Raw genomic sequence first — 13779 nt, 5'->3', positions numbered from 1 at the left:
AAGCTTTCATACCTCTGAGGGTTGTCTTGAGAATGAAATGAAATTCTGCTGTTGAGTATGTTACATAATATCTGGTAACTATTAGAAAAGAATCCGCCTGCCAGTGCAGGAGATGTGGCTTTGATCCCCGGGTCAGGAAGATCCCCTGGAGAAGGAGATGGCAACCCACTCTGGTATTCTTGCCTGGGAAACTTCATGGACAGAGGAGCTTGGAGGACTACTGTCCACAGGGTTGCAAAAGAGCTGGACACGACCAAGCAGAACAACAACAAAAATGATTACGTTTACCACAGTTGAATAAAGCTTGAAGAATCGAGGGTTTCTGTGAAGGAATAAGCTGGTCATCCCAGGGTTAAGCAGAAACCTTTCAAGTTTCATCATCAAGCCACTATCACTCTCCCGTCTACAAACACGCCAGAGAAGTCAAGGTATGATGCAGGCCAGTGCCAGCCTCCGCTGACCCCACAGGGAGCCAAACTGGGCCATCAAGGTTATCTGGCATTGGGTCAGGATGGCCGGCTTTTTACCCCCGCCTGGATCAGTCACTGGATGTGGGCCACGCTGGGGAGGGGGTGACCTCAGGCCAGGTGGCTCTGCGCAGCTGGGGCAGTGCCCGAGGGGCTGGCTTGCTGACCACACTCTTGGGGGGGATCTGGGTGGGACATGGAGGAAGTGGGCTGGAGGGCAGAACCAGGCCATGAGGGTAAGGCAGAGATGACAGGAACGGGGTGTTTGGGGGAGCCTGGCCTGGGGCTGGACCCTGGACAGCTGAAGCTGGAGCAGTGCTGGCGAGGTGAGGCCTGTGAGCTGTCACAGCCTGAAGGGCCAGGCTGAGCCATCTGCCACCTAAAGGCCCAAGCTGATGGGCCTGGGAAGTCCACTAGCCACCCCGGACGCAGCTGCACAGCAGAAGCGTTGCAGTCTACAAAGCGCTGCTCAACCTCCCCTGCATCGTGAGCTGGCTTTCAGCATCATTAAACCTGCATCCTGGGACCAATGTAGCCAGAAAGGAAGAAGGGACACCAGGGGAAAGAGCCAGCTCCTTGGGGGGTGAGAGATGACCTCTAGGGGGCTTGGCTGGGGTGCGAATGGAACACTCAGCAGATGTACAGATGGCGGAGACCCAAGGAGTTTGCTCCCACGTGGCTCCTGGAGGACAGAACTGGGGCTTGAAACAATCCTAACAGGTTAAAAATATTAATAGGAAACTCAGGGGGCTTCCCTGGTGGCTCAGTGGATAAGAATCCACCTGCCAATGCAGGGGACACAGGTTCAATCCCTGGCCTGGGAAGATCCCACGTGCTGCACAGCAACTAAGCCCGTGCGCCATAGCTACTGAGCCCGAGTTCTAGAGCCCGTGAGCTGCAACTGCTGAAGCCCGTGCACCTAGAGCCTGCGCTCTGCAACAAAGGAAGCCACCACAATGGGAAACCCATGCATCGCTGGGAAGAGTAGCCTCCGCTCACTCCAGGCAGAGAAAGCCCACAAGCAGCAATGAGGACCCAGCACAGCCAAATTAATTAATTAAAAAAAGAGAGAAATAGGAAACTCACAAGGCCCCATCCAGCACATGAGCCCCCAAACCCAGCTGAACAAACGAGTCATCACATCCCTCGGAAAATGACATCAGGGACCGTATGGGTCTCAGCTCCAGGATGACTCAACAGAAGGATGTGTGATGCTGGTTGCGGGAACAAGGCCACTCAGTGAGCCCCTCAAACCCAGGTAAGGAGGGTCCTGATTGCCCTCACGGGGCAAGGGATCCTCAGGGCCAAGGGACACGCCTGCTCTCCTCCAGACCACACTTGCTGCCTGGGACCCCAGACTCTCTTGACCCAAAGGCCCCAAGCCTGCTTGCCTGGCTTTCTTTCCTAGGATGGTGATGGTGTCAGAGAGGCCAAAGTGTGTGAGCAAAGCTGGGACACATTAACTGAGGTGTCCCTATGTGTGTTCCTGGACCAGCTCACATTGAAGGTGGAGCCAGGAGTTACAGGGAAGGGGACCAGGCTGGGGGCCACAAGGCTGCTCTTCTGGCCCCTCACATTCTGGGACAGAACTCTGGGCCCAAGAATTCTAGGTCCAAGTTTAGCCTTCCAAGTCATTGGGAAGGTGTGAAGGTCAAAGTAGAGGTCTGCTCCTTGAACTGTTAGCCTGAACCATAACTTGTGAACTTTAAGACATGGATCTGCCTGGCTCTGTGGACCTAAGTGGCCCCTCTGGGTTCACACCTGGGCTACAGAGAGCCCTTCTGGGCCATCAGCATGCTCTGAGAAGAGCACCCAGGCATCGCCCAAGAGAGCTGTCATATGAAGATGGCTGAAGGGACTTGAAGACCTTCACCAGGAGAAGAGAAGGGTCAGGAACTGCATTTTGGTTGTCTTTTGGTCCTGAAAAGATCACCAAAGGAAAAAAGATTCATTTTAAGTGCACACAGCTTAGAACTAGGACCAGGAGGAGGCTTATGGAAGGAAAATGACCCATTTAACAAGAAGGGGGGGAACTTCCCTGGTGGCCCACTGGCTAAGACTCCACATTCCCAATGCAGGGGGCCTGGGTTCCATCCCTGGTCAGGGAACTAGATCCCACATGCCACAAGGAAGAGAGAAGATCCTTCGCTCTGCAACTAAGACCCAGTGCAGCCAAATAAATGAATATTTTTCAAAAATAACAAGAAGGCCTGGAAGGTGGGAAAAGAAGAAAAAGAAGAATGGATCATGGTGGGAGGCAGTGAGTGCCTTCTTGCTGAAGGATGGCCAAAGTTGCTGGCTCAGTTTCTTTGGGGATTTCCTAGAGAAGATTTAAGCCACAGCTAGAGAAACAGGAAGGGGCTTCCCCCATGACTCACTGGTTAAGAATCAGCCTGCAACACAGGAGACCTGGGTTCAATCTCTGGCTGGAAAGATCTCTGGAGAAGGAAACGGCAACCTACTCCAGTATTCTTGCCTGGAGAATCCCATGGACAGAGGAACCTTGTGGGCTACAGTCCATGAGGTCACGTCCAAGTCACGGATGTGACTTAGTGACTAAACCACCAACCACCCCGAGAGAAGCAGGCCCAGCTGGTAATTAAGCTCTTCCCTACCCAAGAGGGTCTCTGAGTATGACCAGTGTAAGGCATGCGGCAAGGCTTTCACAGACAAAATCTGCCCTAGTCCCGCCGTGACGCATCTGAAAACTCTTCCCATTTTCCAGGGAGTGTAAACTGAGGCACAGAGCAGAGGAGTCACACCAGTCCTGGCTGCCCAGCTTTCCCCACGATGCTTCGGAGGGGACCCACCCTCTGCTTCTGTTGGCCACGTTCCCATCTGCCTTTTTGTGGGTTTGTCGGCATTTGGGGGGGCGGTGACAATTCTCACATGGACACATTTTCATGAATGCCAGCAGCCAGAGTCCTGTTCCTGGTACTTGGCAGCAGCCAGGTGGCCACAGGAGCCAAAAGGAGGTCTTTTTTTTTTTCCTGTGGGAACTCATTCCAGTTGCCAGCAGAGTGAGGAACAGAGCCGTATCACTGGGCTTTCTCGGGCTTGCTCCTGGCAACCTTGCCTGGCCTTGTTGTGGTTTTGGGCAGGGACCCAGTCTTACCCCAGGGTTTCTGTTTCTCCGTCTGTAAGACAAGGGTGAACTCCAGCCCTGGCTGGCCACGGAGCCGGCTGGATCAGGAAGCATGCCGTCCTCCTTGAGAGGGCAAAGCGGCAGCCGGAGTGAAGACAAGTGAGAAGCAGGGCCGGCCGCCTCCCAGGGGAGGCCCAATTAGGGCAGCGGGCAGTTCCCACCAGAGGCTCTGGCCAACCCTCAAAGCCGGCCGCGTGGGCAGGCGGCAGCAGGCTGCGTGATTCACAGCGGCAGCTCGGGCCGCCCACTGGGCCGGCCTCAGGAACTTCAAGTGTGCACATTAGTGCCAAGGGGGATGCAGGCCAGCTCCCTTCCTTCTGCAGGGAAGGGGTGAGAGGGAGCCAGCGTGCAAGCACCCAGCTACGAGAGGGCAAAGCCAGACAAAGGGCCATGCTTTTGAGGTTCCTGGGACGTCTGCACAGCCTCCCCTGGGGGCCTCAAAAATGGGGAGCGTGGGGATCCAGAGATGGTTCATTTCACAGGCCCCAATCAGCACACCCATAAGAAGGTTCAGCCCTATCCCAGCCTTGGGGACCAAGGATGCAAACAGGAAACTGCCCTGTTCTCAATGCACCAGAGTCTACTGTTCATTCATTCATCATCCATCCATTCAACAGAACTGCTGCCTACCTACCAAGCCCTGGAATCACGGCTGTGAAAAACACGGTCAGGATCTCTGCTCTCAAAAAACTATACGGAGGGGCCTTCCTGGTGGCTCAGTGGTAAAGAATCCACCTGCCAATGCAGGAGACATGGGTTCGATCTCTGGTCTGGGAGGATCCCACATGCTGCGGCGCAACTAAGCCCATGCACCACAACTATGGAGCCTGTGCTCTAGAGTCTGGAAACCACAGCTTCTGAAGCCCCCGTGCCCTAGAGCCGATGTTCTGCAACAAGAGAAGTCACTGTAAGGAGAGGCCTGTGCACCACGACAGAGAGGAGCCCCGGCTAGAGAAAAGCCACATAGCGAGGAAGACCCAGCATGGCCAAATATAAATAAATTATACACACACACTATACGGAAGTCACACAGAAAGCAAGTAACCCAATAATGAAAAATCAGAGTGGCAACAGTGTGGTTTTGAACACTGACTCAAGTCAGGAAGCTGAGGTTCAAATCTCAGCTCCAACTCTGGCTTCTGACTAGGAGGAAGCTATTTAACCTCTATGCCGCCTGAGCTTCCTTCTTTGCAAGTGTTATTTGCTCAGTCGTGTCCAACTCTTTGAGACCCCATGGACTGTAGCCCACCAGCCTCCTGTGTCCATGGACTTTTCCAGGCAAGAATATTGGAGTGGGTTGCCATTTCCTTCTCCAGGGCATCTTCCCGACCCAGGGATTGAACCCAGGTCTCCTGCATTGCAGGCAGATCCTGTACCACTAAGCCACCTGGAAAGCCTTCTCTGCAAAGTAGAGATAATAAAAGTATCCATTGCACAGGGTAGTTATAAAGAAAAAATGAATTAATATTTGTAAAGTACTTCAAACTGTGCCTGACATACAGAAAATATCCCTAAGTATTTGTATTAATATAGGTATAATGGCACCCCACTCCAGTACTCTTGCCTGGAAAATCCCATGGACAGAGGAGACTAGTAGGCTGCAGTCCATGGGGTCGCTAAGAGTCGGACACGACTGAGTGACTTCACTTTCACTTTTTACTTTTATGCATTGGAGAAGGAAATGGCAACCCACTCCAGTATTCTTGCCTGGAGAATCCCAGGGATGGGGGAGTCTGGTGGGCTGCCGTCTATGGGGTCACACAGAGTCGGACACGACTGAAGTGACTTAGCAGCAGCAGCAGGTATACTAGAAGAAGGACTGAGCCAAGCATCCATAAAGAGGGCAGAAAAAGAACAGCAAAATAAACTCAAAGAGGGAATTCCCTGTTGGCCCAGTGGCTAAGTCTCTGCCCTCCCACATGCCAAAACTAAAATCTGGCACAGACAGATATATAAATAATAAATATTTAAAAAATCAAAGAAAGTTAAAGAATGGCAATAATAAAAATAAAATCAGGAAATAAGGAAATAGAAAACAAATATACAACAGAGATGATAAACACAAAGCCAAGAAGTTTGGTTTTTGAAAGGACTGATACAACTGATAAGCCTCCTATATGACTAATCAAGAAAAAAAGAGAAGGCACAAATAATCAAAATCCAGAAGAAAGACGAGAGACAACTATAGATCCTGCAGGCATTAAAATTGCAGGAGGATGTTGAAAACAATATTATGCTATAATTTTTTTACCTTCTAGGTGAAATGGACAAGTTTTCAGAAAAATATGTCATCAAAAGTGACACAAAAATAGAAAATAGTTAAGGAAGCTAAATCCGCAACTAAGAAAATATTACACAAAGAAAACCCCAGGCCCTGATGGCCTCACCTGAAGAAAAAATGCCAATATTAGACATGCCTCAGAGAATATAAAAAAGGGTATGCCACTCAATATACCTCATGAGGTTATCATAACCTTGATAGCAAACATCTAACAAGAAAGGAAAGTTATAAGCTAACCTAACTCAGGAATGTATATGCAAAATTTCTAAAAATACACGCTATCCAATTTAGCATAGTAATAAAGTAAAAGGTTAATGCATCCAACCAAGTTATATTTATTCCCAAATTGCAAGATAGGTTTAACATTTGAAAACTCAATATAATTTTATGTATTAAGAGGATCAAAGAAGAAATTACATGATTATCTCAGTAGATGCAGGAAAGCTTTTGATAAAATTTAAGATCTATTCAAAGTAAAAACATTTAGCAAACTATGAATAGAAGGAAATTTCTTTAATTTGATAAATGATATCTGCAAAAAAAGCCCTACAGCAAACATTATTTTTTACGATGAAAGGTTGAAAGCTTTCCTTCTGAGACTGGCAATGACACAAGTATACCTGTTCTCTCCATATCTATTCCTAATGAAACATCCTGGCTAGTGCAATAAACCAAGAAAGTGAATAAAAATGTATAAGAATTGTTAAGGAGGAGATAAAACTATTTTTCTTTGGAGTATATAATTATATACACACATAGAAAATCCAACAGAATCTACACACAAATTCTTATGAGTGTTTATCAAGGTTGCCAAATATCAAATCAGTGTTAACAATGATTGAAAGTGAATGAAAGTCACTCAGTCGTGTCCGACTCTTTGAAACCCCATGGAAATATAGAGTCTATGGAATTCTCCAGGCCAGAATACTGGAGTGGGTAGTCTTTCCCTCCTCCAGGGGGTCTTCCCAACCCAGGGATTGAACCCAGGTCTCCTGCATTGCAGGCAGATTCTTTACCAACTGAGCTATCAGGGAAGCCCCATTAACAATGGTTGTTTCTATGTAAAATATATTAGAAACAAGAAAATGAAAAGATATCACTTATAATACTATTTTAAAAAACCAAGTACATAGAAAGAAATCCAAAAAACATGTTTGATGCAAAAGACCACAGAAAAGTATTGAGAGAAATTCTAGAAGACCCAAATAAATGGAAAGATAGACCATGTTCCTTGACTGGACAACTCAATACTGTAAAGATCAGCTCTTTCTAGATTGACCTACAGTTCTATCTAGTTGCAATTAAATCTCAAAGGTTTTTAAAGATGTTTTTGTTTTGGTGGAAACTGACAAGTTGGCACTAAAATGTGTGTACAAATGCAAAAGACTCAATACTACCAAGACACTTTGAAAAACAAAGTGAGGTGACTTGGATCACTAGATATCAAGGCTTACTTTGAACCTAGAAATGCAGTGTGGATGCAGTACAGAGGCAGACAAACAGACCAAGGGAATAAAGTAAAGAACTCCGAGGCAGACATATTCATATACAGACATTTGAATAATGCCCAAGTGACACTTCAGAGAAGTGGGAAAATGAGAAATGGCAGCCCTTCGGTAAGTGATGCTGGGCCAACTGGATATCCACCTGCCAAAAAAAAGAGAAAGAAATTGGATCCCTACCTAATTTCACTTACAAAAATCAATTCTGGTGGATTACAGAGAGCAGTGTACTGATGGATGTTTTAACAACTAGCTACCCAAAAGGAACAATACCTGACTTTCAGTGTTTATTGAACCTTATGTTACAAATACTCCTACCATGGCTTATCCCAAGTACCTGGTGTGAGGTCGCTGAATGCCGAGTAGGGGGGGAAAAAATGCACAGAAGGACTACATAGATGGTATTTTCAATATACAGATTCAATTGACATAAATATAATAAGATGTGATGAATTCTCACTATTTATTACTTTTTGTTTTGTTTTTTGGCTATACCTCAAGGCGTGCAAGATCCTACTTCCCAGACCAAGGATCGAACCCTTGCCTCTGGCAGTGGAAGCGCAGAATCCTAACCACTGGACCACCAGGGAATTCCCTTACCTTTGTTTTTAATATTTTTATTTATTGTAAATTATAGGTTAATTTTTAATCATTGCTGTAGTTAAAAACTGGTTCACAAAATACATGAAAATCTAACAACTTTCTCACGAGCCAGTGTGAGCCACCTCTAATGTACCAGTGCTTTTAGACCTAAATGTGAAAGGCACAGTCTTTTATTTAATTATTTTATTTAATTATTTTATTATTGGAATTAGTCTTCAATCTTTAGAAGTTTATTATTAAAAGAAAAGATTATTTAGTATAACACTTTCATGATCTCAAGATAGGGAAACACTTCTTTTCCTTTTTGGGGTAGGTTTGTTGAGGTGTGTGCAGAAAAGTGTTAATCTAGCAGGTCTGAGCATTCTGTCCTTAGAAAGACTTGCTTACAAGATTGGCCCTTAGCTAGTATCTGGGAACTTAGTTTTTGGAAGGGTTCTCACTGTTCCCTAAGTACAAAGAGTTTAGACACTATCTGCTGTGCCTAAACTGCTGTGTAAACAATGTAGTTTATGCTAAATAGCCGGTTTCTTTCTGGGAGACTGGAATTTTGGTATGTGCTAAGCTGCTTATTTAACTTATATGCAGAGTACATCATGAGAAATGCTGGGCTGGAAGAAGCACAAGCTGGAATCAAGATTGCCGGGAGAAATATCAATAACCTCAGATATGCAGATGACACCACTCTTATGGCATAAAGTGAAGAGGAACTAAAAAGCCTCTTGATGAAAGTGAAAGAGGAGAGTGAAAAAGTTGGCTTAAACCTCAACATTCAGAAAACGAAGATCATGGCACCCGGTCCCATCACTTCATGGGAAATAGATGGGGAAACAGTGTCAGACTTTATTTTTTGGGGCTCCAAAATCACTGCAGATGGTGACTGCAGCCATGAAATTAAAAGACGCTTACTCCTTGGAAGGAAAGTTATGACCAACCTAGATAGCATATTCAAAAGCAGAGATATTCCTTTGCCAACAAAGGTCTGTCTAGTCAAGGCTATGGTTTTTCTAGTGGTCATGTATGGATGTGAGAGTTGGACTGTGAAGAAAGCTGAGCGCCAAAGAATTGATGCTGTGGAACTGTGATGCAAAAGAACTGTGGTGTTGGAGAAGACTCTTGAGAGTCCCTTGGACTGCAAGGAGATCCAACCAGTCCATCCTAAAGGAGATCAGTCCTGGGTGTTCATTGGAAGGACTGATGCTGAGGCTGAAACTCCAGTGCTTTGACCACCTCATGCGAAGAGTTGACTCATTGGAAAAGACCCTGATGCTGGGAGGCATTGGGGGCAGGAGGAGAAGGGGACGACAGAGGATGAGATGGCTGGATGGCATCACCAATTCAATGCACATGAGTTTGGGTGAACTCCAGGAGTTGGTGATGGACAGCAAGGCCTGGCGTGCTGTGATTCATGGGGTCGCAAAGAGTCGGACACGACTGAGCGACTGAAGTGAACTGAACTGAACTGAAGCAGTGGACGTCTACATAACCATTCCCCACTAAAAACTCTGGGTCTCTTATGAGCTTTCCCTGTAGACACCATCTCAAATCTGTTGTCACAATTTATTGCTGAAGAAATTAAGTAGGTCCTGTGTTGAATCTGCTGGAAGCTCCTGGTTTTCTCTTGACCTCTCTGTGTATGGCTTTTAAATTTGCTGATTTTGCTTTGAACCCTTTCCCTGTAGTACATCTTAGCTGTGAGTCTGACCTCATGCCCAGCTGTATAAATCCTGAGTCATTAAAGCTGGGAATAATCTCAGGCAGCCCTGACACAAGGTACGAAATTCATCTTTTTAAAGTGTACAGTTTCATGACTTTTGACAAATGTACATATTTGTGTAGCCATCATCACAAGCAAGTTACAGAACATTTCCAGCACTACAAGTTTCCTTATGCATCCTTGTGACACAGTCAGTTCTTTGTCCATCCTCAGCCCCTGGCAACCACTGATCTACTCTCTATAAGGTCCTACTGTATAGTATAGGGAAATGTGCTCAATATCCTGTGAAAAACCATAATGGAAAAGAATGTGAAAAAGAATATATACGTATAATCAAGTCACGTTGCTGTACGGAAGAAATGCACACACAGTAAGTCAACTATACCTCCGTAAAATTGAAAACAAAAAGAATGCCTGTGGATGACTAAGGAAAAGATAATAATAGAACAACTGGCTAAAGAGTTATTAAATGGGTGCTTTACAAAAGTAGAAATATAGATGATGAATAAATATAAGGAAAAGGGTGCAATCTCATTAATAATCATGGAACGCAAGTTAGAATCACAACTGCGTACCATGAGGAAGCCTGTAAGAATGACTAAAATTGAAAACATATGACAATATCAAGGGTTGGGAAGAATGTGGAGTAAAGCAGTTTGGCTCCACTGTTGGTGGGAGTTATTAGCTGATAATTAGCACTTTCGACACTATCTTGTAAAGACTGGCTGAATTCCATCCCAGCAATTCCGCCCTGAGTGTACACTTGGGACATGAGTCTCTGGAGGCTAACCCCTATGATGCACACATTCCTCCTGGGCTGTGATGAACCTTTGCCCAGAGTACTGTGGAGTCTAACTGGCCATCTGATCCCTTCTGATAACTTTGCATATCTTTGCTTCCATGTGCATGGCAGAATCTCATTGTAACATACTCAGGAGACAATATTATTCTAAGTTCCCTTCAGTGGAGCCCCATACTTTCCCCAAGCTACTCCGGTACCTGTGCTGAGTTCCTGGGCTGAGGGAGGGGCCTCTGCTATAGTTCTCAGCAGTCGTTGTACTCACACACCTCAGGAAAGCCCCTTCATCCCTCTCCAAGGATTCACCCTTTCCCTGGGCCTGGAGGTGGGTGTGCACAGCCCCTCCTGTGTCTCAGAATCTCTCCATGGACTTTACCTCGTGTGACCTCATGTTGTGGGGAGTAAGCTCCACCAGGCAAGGCTTTGGTCCATTTTGGTCATTGCTCTATCCCATGCCCAGATAGTCCTGTGAAAAGACAGGGATGTTACAGGTAAAGACGCTGAGGCTCAGAGAGGTCACCTGACTCCTACATGGAGAGGCCTTCCAGCCCTGAGTCCCGGGTTTCCTGCTGCTTTTGGAGTACGGGATAACTTTTTTATGTCTAGAAATCATATGAGGGACTTCCCTGGTCATCCAGTGGGTAAGACTCTGCCTTCCAATGCAGGTTCGATCCCTGGCCAGGGAACTAAGATTCCACATGCCACAGGGCAACTCAGCCCACACGCTACAGCTACTGAGTGTGCCCTACAGCCCGTGCTCCGCAACAAGAGAAGCCACCCCAAGGAGAAGCCCGCGCACCGCAACTAGAGAGTAGCCCCTGCTTGCCACAACTAAAGACAAGCCTGTGCAGCAGTGAGAACCCGACAAAGCCAAAAATAAATACATAAACAAAGTAAAGAGAAAAGGAGGCCTTGTGAGTAGACAGACACACACAGACGGAAGACGACCATGTGAAGGCAGAGACAGAAACTGGAGTGATGTAACCACATGTCAAAGAAAGCCAGGGATGGCTGGCAGCCCGCAGAAGCGAGGCAAAGACAAGGAAGGATGCTTCCCCAGAGCTGTGAGAGGGAGCATAGCCTGCTGACCCCTTGATTTCAGACTTCCGGCCTTCAGAACTGTGGGAGAATAAGTTTCTACTGTTTGAAGCTGTTCACTTTGTGGTCATGTGTTATGGCAGCCCCAGAAAACTAACACAGGTGTGTTATGTGTGTAAAGGATATGCCTTGTATCCACAGATGGTTCACCATTGCACAGAGGCTTCTCCCAAGTGAAACGACCCATCGGTGCCAAAAGGTTTCCCAATGATTTTCCTTCCATGCTGCCTCAGTTACCCACATTTTCAGTCTGTCCTTTCTTTAGGGAGGAGGATACAGGACAAGCTGTGGTGTGGGGTGGAAAAAACACAAAGGCGGTCTCTGAGAATCATCCTCTTAAAAAAAATAAAGCACCAAGGAGGAAAATGAAGGGGAACTCAGTGTGAGGCAATCACTGGTGGGCAGCGGCGGGTAAGGGAGGGAACGGCAGAGATGAAGGCCCTCAGAGAGAGAGAGGATGCTGGCCGGCCCCATGGAGCAGAATCACTGAGAAGCACAGGCAGAAGACGGGAAAGAGGACCACCGGCACAGATACACATCATATACCTTATTCCAGCACATCAGCCCCTTCGTGCGGTCAAAGACCCTTGGCAGCACTAGGTAGGTCCATTCGTTAGGCCTGCGCTGCCTCCTGTTCCCTTCCCATCTGGGTTCCCCCGTCTCTCCTGCATGTGCTATGGAGGTAGGAGAGAGCCAAGGGCTTGATCTCCGTTTCATAATATTCTTGTGGGAAAAACAAACAACAAAACTAACAAACCCTTGTGTCTGGATGGGATTTAGAATTTACAAAGTGCTTTCACATACAATCCATCTTGACTGGGCCTCCTTGTGAAAAGAAGTGCTTATCCATGAAAGACAGGTCTGTCCCCTAAATCAGAGATTACAGGAAGTCCTAAGCAAAACCACGCCAACGCTCCCAAAGTGGATACGGGTCAGGTTAGGAAACTATAATACACACAGAGACCAACACCCCAGTACACAGCCTTGTCCAATAGCAAAGAGCAGACTGAGGTCACAGGCACCAGCGGAATGCCATCTGGGCAAGAGTCCGGAGATGAAAACAGAGGACTTATGTTGTCGGTAAATAGGAGACTAGGTGAACTGGACCAACTCTTCCACCAAGGACAATCAAAAGCCTGTACGAACATCTTAAAAGCATCAAAGAACTAACAAGATTCTAAAGAATTGCTAGCCTGACATCCCAGAGAGGACAGGAATCTAGACAGGAGCCAAGCATTCAAGGCCACTTTTCCCTGGAGGTGCTTGCCCATTTAGGAGTGATGAATTGTGTTTCTGAAAGTCTTCGAGGATCAGGGGTGGGGGAGGTGTTGGACACTGATAAACCACTGCCTGCTCTGGGCTAAGAGTCCAGACTGTGCCCTAAGCCTTCCCTTCTCCAGGGGATCTTCCCAACTCAGGGATCCAACCCAGGTCTCCCGCATTGCGGGCAGGTTCTTTACCAGCTGAGCCACAGGGGAAGCCCCCTAAGGGGTCAGATCAGATCAGATCAGTAGCTCAGTCGTGTCCGACTCTTTGTGACTCCATGAATTGCAGCACGCCAGGCCTCCCTGTCCATCACCAACTCCCGGAGTTCACTCAGACTCATGTCCATTGAGTCAATGATGCCATCCAGCCATCTCATCCTCTGTCGTCCCCTTCTCCTCTTGCCCCCAATCCCTCCCAGCATCAGAGTCTTTTCCAATGAGTCAACTCTTCACATGAGGTGGCCAAAGTACTGGAGTTTCAGCTTTAGCATCATTCTTTCCAAAGAAATCCCAGGGCTGATCTCCTTCAGAATGCACTGGTTGGATCTCCTTGCAGGCCAAGGGACTCTCAAGAGTCTTCTCCAACACCACAGTTCAAAAGCATCAATTCTTCGGCGCTCAGCCTTCTTCACAGTCCAACTCTCACATCCATACACGACCACTAGAAAAACCATAGCCTTGACTAGACGGACCTTTGTTGGCAAAGGAATATCTCTGCTTTTGAATATGCTATCTAGGTTGGTCATAACTTTCCTTCCAAGGAGTAAGCGTCTTTTAATTTCATGGCTGCAGTCATCATCTGCAATGATTTTGGAGCCCAGAAAAATAAAGTCTGACACTGTTTCCACTGTTTCCCCATCTATTTCCCATGAAGTGATGGGATCGGATGCCATGATCTTTGTTTT

Source organism: Bos mutus, chromosome 22 (genome assembly GCF_027580195.1).
Source record: "Bos mutus isolate GX-2022 chromosome 22, NWIPB_WYAK_1.1, whole genome shotgun sequence".
NCBI lineage: Eukaryota > Metazoa > Chordata > Mammalia > Artiodactyla > Bovidae > Bos > Bos mutus.
Note: the sequence above shows the minus strand (reverse complement) of the source record.